Source organism: Colias philodice, chromosome 23 (genome assembly GCF_061535455.1).
Source record: "Colias philodice isolate Cphi_HAF_F1 chromosome 23, ilColPhil1 Martin Lab GWU primary, whole genome shotgun sequence".
In the NCBI taxonomy this organism is placed as follows: domain Eukaryota; kingdom Metazoa; phylum Arthropoda; class Insecta; order Lepidoptera; family Pieridae; genus Colias; species Colias philodice.
The window spans coordinates 651,669-668,189 of record NC_143108.1 but is presented as its reverse complement, the minus strand read 5'-3'; the positions used below and the strand labels follow the sequence as shown (position 1 = coordinate 668,189).

General features: G+C 34.6%; 1 pseudogene; it reads right to left on the bottom strand.

Moving 5' to 3' along the window:
- Positions 1 to 5,074: 5,074 nt before the first annotated feature.
- On the bottom strand, positions 5,075 to 9,948 carry LOC149477842 (uncharacterized; annotated as a pseudogene).
- Positions 9,949 to 16,521: the final 6,573 nt, after the last annotated feature.

The following is a 16,521-nucleotide window of genomic DNA, read 5'->3' as shown; positions in this document are numbered from 1 at the left end:
TATTTAATTGGCTCTAGTTTCTTTTAATTTGGATTTTCATATATTAAATTTTCTTACGGCCCTTCAGAATACGGGTTACTAATAATGCTAGGCGTCCATTAGAGGCGGATCGGGCCGGGCCGCATCGCAACGGGCCGTCTCTAATGGACGCGCTGTTTGCTCCTGCGTCCACCTGTACGGGGCGCGGCGGACCGCCTAGGCGGATTTTATCTAACAGACGCTCGCCGCTTACATCCGCCTGCCTGCGTCCACTAGACGGGTCGGGGCGGGCCGGGCCGCAGCGCACCGCCGGCAGAAATCCGCCTGCGAAGCGATATCCGCCAATGCATTGCGGCCCGCCCCGACCCGATCCGTCGCTAATGGACGATGTTTCATACAAAACATAGGCCGGCGTATTTTTGCGTTGCGATGCGGCCCGGCCCGATCCGCCTAGTGGACGCCAGCCATAAGTAATAAGCGGTAATAAGTGTTTATTTTTTCGGTGAATAGGCATGACGACAGTATCCATAAATGATCGTATTAGTGTTTTTAAGGGAAAATGTATAATAGATAAATTACATATAGTGACTTAGAAATCTTAAAAACATTAAGATTAATGAGATTATCAATAAAATAAAACATTGAAATACTGCAGTTGGCCATTTTGACTAAAACACGCGTGACGTCACGCTTAAGTAAACAACAGTTAACGCCGTCGCGCCTTACGGTCCACACGTCGCGTACAGTCTTTTTTCACGTAACTTACTTTTTACTTGCAAGTTTATAATTATCCCACATAGACTCAGTTATCACTCATCACAACCGTGAAAGTGCTACAACAATCCTCAAAATCAGTGCAGTATAACTAAAGTAATATCAGATAAGTGCAGTTAAACGTTATTATTTAAACGCGTTGCTAAGCAGATCACTCGCTGAGTCGCTCCGCTTATGACTCACCGCTCCGCTTGTGCGCATGACCTCACCGCGTGACTGTGCTTACACACTGTGCGGCATACTGACTGTACTGAACGTGCAAAACAAATTAATAAGTGATTTTTATAAAATAACTAGACTATAATATAATAACCGATTAATAAATAAACCATCCATTTATACGTGATCAAATAGTGTATAATTAATAAAACTAAAATAATGTCTTCTCAAAAAAACTGCTCAGCCTGCCTCCTCGCAATCAGAGATAAAAACTATTTAACCTGCGCTTCAGAGAATTGTGATAAATTATTTCATCTCCTCTGCGTCAGCCCTACGGCTTTGACAACAGAACAAAAGACGCGTTTTATATGTCCTAATTGTCAAGCTACATTAAAAAAAGGCGGGGATAACTCAACAACTCCGGTGCGCACTTCTGCAGTGGAGGACAATATAACCAAACGTAAGAAAATCAGCAAATTTAGTAGCCCGCAGTCTGGTTCTATGGCTGCCGTTCAACCAGCTGGGTCTCATGACATGCAAACTCTTGCCGAAGAAATGAGACTGCTCCGTCAGTCTATGTCTAGTTTTAAAGTTGACTTGGAAAGGGTTGTTACAACACTGAACAATTACCAGGCCCAACTAGAAGGAATTTCTGCAAAAATTGAGAGCCAAGACGTGAAAATTAAACTTATTGAAGAAAAGTATCGTGAAAACGAAGATCTCCAAATAACTATATCCCAACTAAAACAACAACTCGATAATAAATCACAATCCATGCTTACAAAATCTATAGAAGTGATTGGAATTGAAGAAATGCCTAACGAAAATCCCGTGCATATTGCTCTAACCTTAGCTAATAAAATTGGTCTAAACATGTCAGAGGCGGACCTTGACAATGTTTCTAGATCCGGAACACGCAGACGACTAGAGAAGACCGATAGCAATATCCAGGATCTTACTGCTCCTCGACCGCTTACGATCCACTTTACAAGAAAATTAAAGCGTGACGAGTTTTTAAAATCCGGTAAATCAAGGAGAAATCTCGTGAGCAAGGATATAATTGGTCAAGGCCAAGAAAGAAGGGTATACATTAACGAAAGGCTCACAAGGGATAGAAGACTGTTGTTTCGTGAAGCGCGTAAATCAGCCATTACCCACTCATTCAAATATTGCTGGATCAAAAACGGAACTATTTATTTTCGAAAATACACTGGGAGCCCTGCAATTCCAATTCAATCCTATGATGACCTCCATCGGATCTGCCCTCCCAAGTCAGACTAAAAATATAAATTTAAATAATAAGATAACCATTCCAAGGATAATTTTAAGGAAACCATTCCATGCGTACATTCCTGTTTTTATTTTAAATTTGATATTCTTCTTTTTTGTTTATTTTATTAATAATTCAATGGTTTATTCTAAACTACTACAGATTATTCTTAAAAGTAAAAATTTATTATTTACAGTTTTACTAGATCTAAATTTTTATTGTTTTTTATTGTATAGATACTTTTGTCTCAATTTTTATAATGCCGATGAAGATATAAATCGGAGCTTGTTTACTGTACTAATCTTTTGTTGGTTGATTATTGAATCTGTTCTAAGCTTAAAAGTTGACACTTTATTTACACTTCCTTGGTTATGTGAATATGCTATATTTGTTGTTGTTATTTGTACACTGTTGCTTGTCAAGCCCTGTATTAGTTTTAATTGTTTCGTGGTGTTTATGGGTTTTAAATGGTTGGTGGTCTTGAATCTGTCTCTGTTTGCATCACACTTTGGAACTATCTCATTCTTAGTTATTTATTATCTCTTTATGGTTTGCTGGAACTTTATTCTCTTTTCAAATTCATCTAAATATAAAAAAACATAATAATGATTGACTTACGAGTTATACAGGACATAGATAGTTCCAATAATAAAATATGTCAAATTAAAGATTCACCAGAATTCTGCACAGATATTCTTTCTCATTCTGACCTCAATGTTATTGCAACCAACATAAGAAGTCTTAATAAGAATTTTGACAACTTTTTAATAACTATGGCTCGTACCAAAATTGAATTTGACGTTATAATTCTAACCGAGTGCTGGCTGACTCCTCATTCTACCATCAACCAAATGTATAACTACAACTCGTTCCACACGTCAAAGCATAGTAATAGAGCTAGCGGAATAGTGATCTACGTAAAAAATAATTTAACAGCAATAGCAAAGGAACTCGAAATTACCGATTGTGTAAACCTATACATTGAAATAGCTGATTTCTTTTCAATCCTTGCGGTTTACAGATCACCCTCTTTAAATCCAAACCTTTTCCTTCAATCTTTATCTCAAACCTTACGTTGTCAAAAAAACTTTCCTTGTCACATCTTCACCGGAGACATAAATATAGATATACTCCCCACATCACAAACACAAGATACTTCTTCTGAATATCTTTGTATCATGGCTGAACTAGGTTATGAAAGTGATATCAACGTCCCTACTCACAATAAAACATGTCTCGACCATATATTCACTAAAACTCAACTCGATAAAATTCCAATAGTTTGTAAATCAGATGTTACCGACCACGATCTTGTTATGCTGGGGATTAGCAACAGTAAACATAAAATCTCGAACTCGAAACGCATTCATAAAAAAATAAATATAGACGCCGTGAAGCAAGATCTTCTTCAGGTGGATTGGAGTCAGGTCCTTAATTGCAATTCAGCATCAGTTGCAGCCGAAACTTTCATGACGAATATTACCGACATCATAGGAAAACACTCTAGTATGAACATAATCAGCCGTTCTAAAAACACTCTAAAGCCTTGGATGACTCCAGGTTTAATCCGATGTGGTAGGCACAAAGACAAATTACATTCCGAATTGCGAAAGGACCCTGAAAACCCGATAAAAAAGCGAATTTTCTCACGCTACAGAAACTTTTACATCTCTCTCTTGCGACGTCTCAAAGATGAATTCGACAGCAAAACACTTTCTGAAAATAAAAATAACCCCCGACCTTACTGGGAAGCCATAAAACGCATAGCACATTTAAATAGCTCAAAAACTTGTTCCTCTGGCCTTTTAAATATCAAGACCGATCCTCTTGAATCGGTAAACATTTGCAACAATTATTTCTCAAATATCGGTCAAAATCTTGCTACGTCAAAGTTAAATCAATTAAATACCACAGAAGAATCTCTTGCTTCAAACTTCATTCCATCGAATTCTCCGGTTGACTCGTTCTTTTTGAATCCTACGGACGAAAAAGAAGTCCTGGACATCATTAATGGTCTATGTAGAAATAGTGCACCAGGATACGACAATATAAATAATGATTTTATAAAAAAGATAGCGAGCTGCATATTGTTACCCTTGACATCAATCATTAATCTCAGCATGTCATCAGGTGTTTTCCCGGAGGTATGGAAATCTTCAATTATTACCCCGATACATAAATCTGGTCCCGCTTCTGAACCTAGTAATTTTAGACCAATCTCTCTACTTCCCAGTTTTTCCAAAATTTTGGAAAGATGCGTGAACAAAAGATTGGTCTCTTTTCTGGAATCACATAACCTCCTAGCTGGGCATCAGTATGGCTTCCGGAAAGGAAAGTCTACTGAAAATGCCGTCTCTGAGTTAGTGAACACAATAAGCTCTTCCCTAGACAGCGGGCAGGTATGTGTCGGAGTATTTCTTGATCTGAGTAAGGCCTTCGACACCGTCTCAGTTCCAATCTTGATTAGGAAATTGGAAGGTGTCGGTATAAGAGGATGTGCACTGGATTGGTTCAGAAGCTACCTTCAGGGAAGAACGCAGCGTGTGAGAATTAACTCGTACGTTAGTTCGCCAGATCGCGTCACGTTTGGTGTTCCCCAAGGAAGCATTCTCGGACCGATCCTCTTTCTAATATATTTAAACGATCTCATTTCTCTCCCTCCTACCGATGCAAATATTATATGTTATGCAGATGATACTGCGATTTTATTTCATGGCCCGAGCTGGGCTGAAGTTTTTCATAAAAGCCAAAAAGGTATGTCCCAAATTATGTTGTGGCTTAATAATAATCTCCTCTCCCTCAATGCTACCAAGACGAAATTTCTATGCTTTCATAAAACCAGGGCAACAGCTCCTAAATCTCTCCCAAAGTTTTTCATTCACATGGGTGAATTTCAACAAATGCCATTTTTCTTATCATATCGGTGAACTTTTTCATTTATATATATTTTTTATTTTTTTCATGTTTAATGTAATATTTAGGATACTAAATACTCCCTTATTGGTAACCATCAACGTATCTTTTAAGACTATGGAGAAAATTCAGTTTGAATTCTGGTTTCCACCGATGTGACAATCCGGCACCGATTATCTTTTCTGTACACCGATATGATAAATTTATTCACCGATGTGATATACATATACAGCGATATGATAATCTATCCACCTTTGAACATCAAAAAAGAAATAGTAGGCTTATACATTTTTGAAGGAGTGACTAAGAACTGAATACCTGAACTAAGGGTATTATTTTCTTAGAATAAAAAATAATGTTTTTTTTAATTATCATTGTGTTTATTTAAAAGAAGTATAAAAAACAAAAATTTCTTGTACGTTATTGTACAATACACATTTATTAATGTGGCGATCAAGCTAATTGTTTTGCCATGTGTAGGTACACTTAAAACATTGTGGCGTTCTAGGTTCAACAATACTAAGAATAGAAACTTTATATAAGAAAACTTTATATACCTAATTAATCAGCCTTTTAAGTTTAACCTTAATCATAACAACACTACAATAATCACAGCTTTAATTATCACTTAATTTAATATTTTTAAAATCTTTGTTCTCAGTGCGTAAGTATCATAGATTACATAGAGATCGCTTATATCTTACATCTAGCAAATAATCTTTACCCTTAAAAAAAAAACTTAAATTAAATCTGTCAGTATAATTTGGTTATTATGTTAATCAGCCTTTAAGTTCAACATAAATCACTACAGAACTTGAACCGTCTTCGTACTCCACTTTTATTAAATTGCACCATAATTAGACTTTTAAGTCATAGAAGACTATGTAGTATACCTATAGTTAATCACAGCACTTAATTACGTACTTTTATAATTATTATCTGTTACAACAATTAAACCTCTTTTTTTCAATTAAAACTAAAAACAATAAAAATAAAAATTTTAAAAACAAATCAGCCCAGATCAAAATAAGTCATCATCAGTGTCACTGCAACCAAATATATAATTAAATCTCTGTTTGATGTCAGGAGTTGGTTTACGTGGCTCATTTTTTTCTTTTTTAAAGTTAATTTTAGATTTTATTCTAAATATTTCCTCATCGGTGTCACTGTCTTCCACGGTAGGACTTGAAAATCTATTAGATGCTTTTACCGTATCCTCTTTATTTACGAATTGAGTTGATTCCTCTAAACCAACTAAAATGTTCGTGTCAATTTTCTCTAAAAATGAACAGGCAGGAGTACTTTGATCAAGATCTACATAGTTCAATAGCAAATTTTCAGACATTTTTGTCGAAGAGGATGATCTGGGTGCCGCATTTTCCGAGATTTTTAATGTATTTGATGGTGTAAAATACTTTGAATGTGATGGCTGTGGGAACAAAATTAATTTGTCAGTTAACTTTACTGGTCGCATTTTAGTGATATCTATTTTGGATTTAGTTCTGGATTTTTTATTACTCGAAGTAGAAAGTTGAGGTTTAGACTTAATTTCGTGTTCGGTTGACAAATTGTGGAAGTCTAGATGTTTGCCATGTGGACATTTAACAACATATTTCATACATTCATCTTCTATACAAGAAAGTCGACGTAAAACTATACGATTTTTAGCTTCTTTAGTCCAAATGACTTGTTTGACTTGCAATGTTCCACGAAATGTGTTCAAATTTGTAGGGAGAAGCCAGTCCTTTTCTTCAACTTCATATTCTTCTACAGTACTAATTTTCACGCCTTGGACAGCAGATTTTAAATAGTTTACAAAAGAGTCTATATTATTCATATCACCATCGTGTGCAACAAATCGATCCGCCGTTCGCTTCAGTAGCCCACCTACTCCATCTGGCGCACCTTTTCCATGACCACATTCACTATAGTTCCATATTATGTTAGTCAGAGAAGAGCAGTAAATACTGAGTTGGGACATAATATAAAAAATTTTCTTATTCCGATACTGGCCTGATGGAGAATCAGAAATAATAATAAGATTCTGAACAATTGGAGCTTCCTGTTTAATTTCTTCTAATATTGGAACAAGGTGAGCCCAAACGGCGGCAGCATCATGGCGCAGTGAAGAACTAATAGTGCAGAAACATTGAGTTGTTATATTCTCTTCCTTATTTTTATAGTAAATTACAGCAGTGTGTAATGTGAATTGTTGACGACAGCCACCAAAGTGCATAGATTGTATTTCGGACCCGTACTTGGAGCTATAGTTCTCACTAAAGTCAATGTGAACGACACAATCCTTTTCAGTCATGTTTTGTTTGTAGTGCTTAAAAGCTTGACTTTGATTTCGTATATTACTACAATGTGTTAAGAACGGTTTCAGATTGTTTTCAAATATTTTGATTAGTTGTAATGGTTTAACGGTTATTTTTACTTTTTCTACATTAACGGCTATTTTATCGACTCCATTTTTTTTGTAATTCTTTTTTATCTTCTTCCAATTCCAATAAATAACATCTTTGGAGTTATCAAATTCTTGATAATTTAAATGACGATTCTTACAGACAGGACATGTTCTTTGCAGGCATTCTACCTTAAAAATATCACAGCAAATACTACTTAGAATTTCAGTCGTGGTGTTTTCTTTTATGATACGATTTCTTTTTAAAGATGATATAACAAGATCCATGTTCTCATGTTTCTCACATAGGCATGTATTTCTCAAGTTTAATTTTGGCTGCGTGACCCAAAACGGCCTCATTCTTGTAAAAGTGACGTAACTGATTGGAGGGTAGCCCGAAGTCAAATACTTTTTGTGTAAATTTTTAATTGTGTCTTTCATCAGCCTTTTCTGTTTTTTTACTCCATTTTGTGTGACAGTATCCTTTTTACCTGGGCAAAGATTTGAATTTTCATCATCCTCAAAAAACTGAACAACAATCTTACGGATACGTTTTTGCAGGTCTATATTTTTTGGCTTCGTTGGGATTCGTCTCACTTCTAAATTACTCTGTTTTAATTTCTTAAATTCTTGATGTAGTCTCATGTATCTCTTTTTGTACATTAGTTTCTCTTTATTAGCCTTTGCCAATTGTTTTCTTAAATCGTGTATTTGCTGAGTTTTAACGTTTTGATATTTACGAAATTTCATTTTAATGTCTTGTTTGAATTTAACAGTATTAAAGGATGTGTCTAAGTTAGGACTATTTGGGCGTAATGTTGATTCTTCTGAATTTATAGAACTAATACTTGGCGTTCGTAAAGGAGATGCTATTGATAAATCTAGGGGACTGCTTGTACGTAAATAGTGGGAACTACTCGCTACTATGGCATCAATACGCAAATTAGGACTATTACATCGAACATTCTGTCGCAATAGCCGTGGGCTATGAGGTCCTATTAGTTCTTGAGAAATACCGGGCTCATTATCTTGATTTTTCGGTAGCGATTCTGCGTCATTGGTCTCTGAAACACTTGTTGGGTTGTTGCGGGCACCATTTGCCTTATTTTTTTTCCGCTGATAATATGCACGGGCACTGATTCGGTTTTTCTTTTGTGCATTGCGACGTGCATGTGCAGTCATTTGGCTTCGGGTTAGGATAAGTCCAGCTGCCTTTCTTTTAGCTAAGCGTTCTCTGTCTTTTCTTAAATGCTGCTCGTTTAACACAGGATCACTTTTGATTTTAGCTTTTCTTATTCTTTCCATCAACCTCTTTCTCTCTTTTTTCTCCTCCTCGTTTAGTTTTGATTTCAGCATTCTTAAACAAAATTAATCTTAAACAAAATTACTCGAACGAATTGTGTGCGGCACGAGCTGCACACAAGTTAATATTTATGAAAGTTAAAAAATATAATATGTGTATATGTATGTATATAATGTATGGTTGTAGGTATGCTCCATTGTTTTTTTGTTTACTTTAATGAAATGACACTATGTCTACCAATATGATAAAATTACACCGAGGTGATAATATGATCTACCGATGTGATAAAACAATCCACCGATGTGACAAAACTATGCGTCGATCATGAATCAAAACACCGATATGATATTTAAGACACCGATTGATTTTTCTTATCACATCGGTGTAAATTATCACATCGGTGGTAAAAAAGACCACCGATTACAGCGATATGAGAACAGCGACGTGAGAAATTATCGACTTTTTTGAAAATTATGAAAAATGTATAATATTTAGGCTAAATTCAAGTACCTATAATGATGCTAATTTACTTACTATGTCTGTTAGAACCAAACAATCGTAATAAAACTTCACATTACACTAGAAAAATGCAACCACCGATAATATAAAATAATTGCTTGGAAGTAACTGAAATGTCGTACTTACGTAATTGGCGGGAATATGCAGCGATTTGACACACGTCCGTCCTGACTGCGCACTAGCACACACTAACGAGGGAAATAAAATTGGGGTGGGGACACTGTCGGACTCATCGATGCAAAGTTAGGTTTAAATTACTTTTGTGCAGCGATATGACAAAATTTTGCGAGACAAGTACATTTATGCCTCTCAGTAATAAATATTATGAATTACGTAATAAAATATGCTACATATTAATAATAAAACTAATATTCTATGAAATAGAATAAGTTCTATTCTTAAGTTACTTATTTTTATAACGATATAAGCGTTTTTGCTTGTAAAAAAAGTAGAGGGACAGCACCGATGTGACAAAAATAGAGGTTTATGTATTTATTTCTACCTTTGTAAATAGACTTAGACAAATAATATTTTATGCCACAACCCAATAAATACCTAATGAATACAAAAAAAAATAGTACAGAACAATATTCCTTTTTTCAAATACTAATTTCAATGAAGACAAAAAAAAAAGTCGTTTGGGAAATTCACCCACATGTGCGGTAAATCTACTCACCACGATAGCATTGGCAGCGGCTGTAATTGTGATCAAATTACCAGGTCAGATTCTATAAAATACCTTGGTGTTATACTGGACGAAAAACTCACCTTTAATGAGCATATTAACGCTATGTCAACTCGAACAAGACGCCTGATATATGTAATGAAAACTCTCAGAACCAAAGTTGATAAGCACCAACTTATGACCATATATAAGGTATTATGCCAATCATTAATAACCTACTGCATTTCTGTATGGGGAGCCGCCTCAGCCTCGGTTATTATCAAACTAGAGAGAGCTCACCGTTCCATTTTAAAAGTTATGCTGCGAAAGCCCCCATTCTATCCCACAGTGTCTCTCTACAGGGATGCTAATGTTTTAAATGTTAGAGGACTTTATATTTTACATGCAATCATCTCAATGCACAAAAAACTCTTAAAATCTAATTTTTACACAAATAACTCGAAACGGCTATTAAGAGCACCAACCCCATTGACCAAATGTTTCTTTTCCAAACGTTTTCAAAATTTTATGTTCCCATTCTTGTATAACAAATTCAGTAAACTTGTTAACTTCCGGCAATTCACATTACTCAATATTAAATCTAAATTGATAAGCATTCTAGTGTCCAAAGACTATAAGCAGACAGAACAGATCCTAAGAATACTTTAACTGTACAATTGTATAAATAAGCATATAACTTTTATTATTATTACTATTACTTTAAGTGACCATACCGTACTATGTTCAAAGTTGCATTGTATTATACCGTATACGTGTTGGACCCTATGTGAACCTCCATTTTTATTGTATAATCGTTTTATGGCCCCGCGAGACAGGCTGTGCCTAGTGCGGGGTCCGCTGTCATAATCTGTATATATTTTAATAACCTTCTTTTGGCAAATAAATATTATTTATTTATTTTTATTTTATTAACTCACGTCAGATGGTTTTTGTTGTTATGAATATTTTGAGAATACGCATTTTTATTTATTTTCTATTGTTTCACGTATGCTTTATCGACTCAGAACAGAAATATAATTGCGAATTCACGAATACATGGTTCGGGGTTCTCCGCGCCAACTTCATACAATCATTTCTTATTATTTTCTCGCTTAAAACTACACTAACACATTTTTGAGCATTATTTTTATGTGGATTCACACTGCAATACTGCACACCACTTATAAACTTTGAAATTCGTTTCTATAACACATATTAAATAAATATTTTTTTAATTTTCTTCGCAATGCGTACAAATAATTACGTATTTACCAAAGTGTGACGTCACGCCTACGCCATGACACCTGCGAGCTGTTTTGGCACAGTTAATAAATATTTTTTGGAAAATGGCTTTTATCTTCGTTAAATTTAAGTATATTACCGAAATATAGAGTTTTTCTTGTATAGTAAACGTATACACACATTATGGAAGAGGATTTCAAAATCTTTCGTCATGCCTATTACTTTTTCTGCACATTTCTTCGCTCAGACATAACCCTATTCTATAAAACTGACTGTAGAATATCAGAATAATAAATGGTTTCTGTAAAAAAATCATTTTTATGAACAACAATGTTCGGTTTGTATTGAGTTGAAGAAACCCAGTAGCACTTGGTCAGCAAAGTGTGCTGGATAATATTTTATGCGAACAAGATTGTGGTAAGGGAACGCTTTTGGTCCTTTTAGACTTTTCACGTGCTTTTGACACCATAGATGCTAACCTACTTTTGTCAAAATTGGTCTATTATGGCTTTAGCCCAGAATCTGTTGCTTGGTTTAAGAGTTATCTAGGTGAACGTAGGCAGACTGTAGTGGTCCCTAATAGTGATGGTACTACTTCTCTTTCTCACTGTAGCCCAGTGAAAAGAGGAGTACCTCAGGGTTCTATTTTGGGACCTGTATTGTTTGTCTTGTACACTGCTGATATAATTTCTGAAATTAAGTACAGCCATTACCATATTTACGCTGATGATGTCCAATTATATACCTCCTTTAAACCTGACAAAACTCACGACTTCATACAAAAATTGAACGACGATCTCGACAGTATTTCAAAATGGTCAGCGAATAATGCATTAGTACTTAATGCAGAAAAAACAAAATTTATGATACTGGGTACTCCTCAAGTTATTAAAAAGGTTGAGCAACAAACGTTGCTGTTGCATATAAACGGAGTCCCGTTAGAACGTGTGCGTGAAGCTCGGAATCTAGGTGTTATTTTCGATGAAGCACTAAGATTCGAAAAATTCATAAATACAACAATCGCAAACTGCTTCTACCGATTAAAACTATTATACCGAATAAGAAGCTATCTTAATCCTCGTCTGCGTCTGAGACTGTGTGAGTCTTTGGTTCTGTCAAAGCTTAACTATGCGGATGTAATGTACGGTCCTCGTCTCCTGTCTCGTACAAAAAGAGCCATACAACGAGTGCAAAACGCCTGCGCTAGGTTCTGTTGGGATATTCCTGCTCGAACACACATTTCACCTTACTTGAAAAATGCAAATATCCTCAACATGGACCACCGTAGGCGTTTACATCTTGCATCTCTTCTCTTTGATGTGATCAGTACCAAAGCCCCAGCGTATCTTTATAGTAAGCTGACATGGATGGGAAGTTCGAAGGGCATGACTACTAGGGCAACCCTCGTCAAACTGGCAGTACCGAAACACCATTCATCCCTTTTTAAAGGTAGTTTTAAATATAATGCGACTAAGTGCTGGAATAATTTACCACCTCCATTACGAAACTCGAGGACCTTATCGAGTTTTAAATATGGTTTCAAAAAACAGTTACTTACCGAGTTTCGTAACCAGCCTTAGTCGCATTGTTATTACAGCCGTACCGTAATTGTTGTATTTATTGTTTACTTACTGTCTATTCTATATGGTATTTTTAATTTTTAATTTTTTTCTTTTTCTTATATATGTATAATTGTGTTATTATAATATTGCATTTAAATTATTATTATTATTAATTCCTATGTATTGTATTTATTAGTAGATATATTTATATATTATACAATATATATTTAAGTACACAAAAATTATAGTATACCTACTGTATTATATTATATTTAAGTATTATTGATTCACATCTTTTGACTGGCACTCCAACAAGGGACTACTGAAAATCAGCGCTTCACAACATAACGTGTAGCACATGCTGAGTAGCTACCCTTTTTGGCACCACACTGATCAGCCGTAAGTACCTACCTTTTTAATGTATTTTCTTTCTTTTTTTCCGTTTATTTTTGTTATTTTTTTTTCTGTTTGTACTTTGTGGTGCTAAATAAACATTATTTCTTTCTTTCTTTCTTTCTTTCTTTCAAAGTGGATAGGTATACGAAATTCCCTTGATGTTTTCATTAATAGAATTAGACAAAGCAAATTCATTAGGAATAATTAATAAATATGAGAATTTAGGCCTTTGAGGGAATCTAGAAGTATAAGAAGAATATCCGACGGCCCTACAGGACGGGCGTGTCGAAAATTCATAAAAGATGAAAATTTAACAAAATTTTATACTTAACTGATGCTGAATGTAAATTATGTAGAGATATAATATAGTATTGGTTAATTTAAGGTAAATTTAAAACACCATATTATGAAGAAATTGCACAACAGTTGTTAAAAAACTTCATTATTTTATGAGCAAATACGAACATAAAGCTACACTTTCCCCAGAGTCTCCTGGATAGATGTCCAGTAAATCTGCGAAATTTCTGTGAGAAACAGGAAGAACGCATCGAAAAAGAAGTAAAAATTATGGAATAAAGGTATATGCGACCGTCACATGATGGCAGATTACTGATGGTCCATAACAAAACTTTTGTCCCAAAATTAACTAAGAAGAGAAGCTTATAAAATCTATTTCCTTATACTATTTCATAAGTTTTAATGATTTTTCTCTATTTTTATATCCATTTGAATTAATTAAATACTAAAACAAAACAATAAGTAAAACTTTGTAATAAATAAATGATGTTAAACAAATATAGTACCTTCTATTTCATGCTGCGTTTTAGTCTAATAAGAAAATTAGGATAAAAAAAAATCTAGAGCCAATCTACCAAAACCATTAATAGTTTTATATATAATATGCATTAAATTATTCGAAACCACTTTCACATCCAGGGCAACAAAATCATTGTTGACCAGTGTTATACATTGGTACTTTATAGAAAATATATTAGGGAGATGAATATAATATGGCAACATACTTACCGCTCGTGAGCCCCGAGCGTGAGCCAATATATGCTATCATATTATCATAGCTAAAAAAAAGACGTGTGGCAATCGGGGACTGCCGCGGTAAAGCTATTGCATAGCTTGCCTTCAAGCCACACCGAGCCCGTCGGAGTGGGTAGCGTGAGGTTTTTTCGTAACGGAATTTCTCGATTCGGTCCCCGCGCTCAAGGCCCGCGATAGAAGCTATGCAATAGCTTATATAAAAAATATTTACGGTCGAATTTGACAACATTTCAAAATTTTAACCTACTTATTTTTTTTATTTTAATCAAAACTAGATCAAAAATTATTGTTCCTACATGTATTTTTTCCTTTTTCAAAATATTAAAGTTTTCATTCATCTTTTTGAGTTTGAAAATCATCTCATTCTAAAATGTCGTAAGCGCCAAATGACGTCATACATACGGAGGAATCACATTCTGTGGGAGGAATAGATTTTTTCCACAATGTTTTCCTTTGCGACGTAAGTTATATGTTTTTTATTACTGGTATTGTACAATAAAGTGTAAAAATAAAAAATAAATAAATAATAAATAATTTAGAATAAAAAAAAAAACTCGACGGTGACACTTGACATTTAACATTTTATCACTCTTGTCGCTCTTGACTTGACAGTTTGACATGGTTTGACACCATAGAGGAATAATGTATAGTTCGTAGAGTGAGAATGAACCATTCTCACTCTACGGTATAGTTTGACACTAAAATAATAATAAACCGCAATTCGCCGAGCTTTGTAATTTTAATAAACACCGTTATTTGCAAGTATTTTCGAGTATCTTAAATTTCGATAGGTAACATAGATTGTTGTAATTTTCTACTACACAATGAAAGTTACCGAAGGATTTCAGTCTGCTGATAATAGAAACCTACCTTCAGTTAGTTATCTGATGATAATGGAATATATGTATGAAAATGATTGCTACAATGCTGCGGAAACTCGTAGTGCTAAGGCATTACTTGCATCTCGTGAATCTTACGTCGAAACAGCAGTAGGATATGTCGAAGTAAAGCGGGAAGGAAATTTGTGTATAATTAAATGCCGTGTAACACCAGAACACAACGTTAAAGGGAAACTATACGTCGTGTCTGCTACAATAGATGAGACTGCAGAAAAAATCATAAAAGTTGAATGTAACGACTGCGCAGCAGCAGCAGGCGGGTGCAAACACGCCATTTGTTTTGTAATTTGGCTTGTTAAACGATCAGATGAGCCATCGGTTACATCAACTGTTTGCTATTGGACTAAACCCAGACTTGCCGCAGATAAACAGTTTGTTTTGGCCAAAAATTTGGGAAGAAAAAGGAAAGTTCCTGAAGATATAAATGTGAATGTAACATTATCCACATTTATTAATGAGTGTAATCTGCGCAATATATCTGAAGGAATGATTTTAAAATATTGCCAAGAACAGCAGCCTGCACTGATTGATTTAAATCATGGTATGCAAACATCATTACAGACAACCTCAAAAACCAAATAGCTGAAAAAACTAAAAAACAGGCTGACTCTAAATTGTGGCATGCAATGCGTGTAGTGACTGGTTCCAAAATTTATGAGGCAGTGAAATGTAAAACTACAGATGGTGCATTAGTCAACAGTATTTTAGGAGGATATAAAGTGCCAGAGACGCAAGCTATTAAAAGAGGCAAAACATTGGAAAATCTAGTTATACAGGAGCTTGAAATACAATTAAATATCCACATTGAGAAACAGGGCTTAATTTTACTATCCCCTATAATTGGAGTATCCCCAGATGGCATTTGCAAGGACTTTGTCATTGAAGTTAACAGTCCAATGAGTCGAAAAGCAATGAAGAGGTACATAAACGAAAATGAAATAAAAGAAAAATTTAAAGCACAAATTATGCTCCAGATGTTTGCTGCTAAAAAGAAAAAAGGATTATTTTGTGTAGCTGATCCACATTTTGAACAAAACAAAATCATTCACAAATACTGGATCCTTTATGATGATGAATATATTATGCAACATTTGTTATGGGGTGCTGAAAATTTCTGGGAAACATATATTTTCCCAAAAATGTTGGAAAGTGTTAAATAAATAGAACTTTAAAAACAAACAGTCTTTATTTATAGGAAATTATGAAAATCATAGGCATATTTAAGATTAAATAAAATAAGCATTTTACAAAACTACATACATATAGATAAGTTTAAGTTTGAACTGGTTTGAACTTAATAATTTCTTAGTAAATTTAACCTGAATGTTCTTACATACAGAAATGACATATACCTGACCTATTCATTATTTACACAGATCTAATT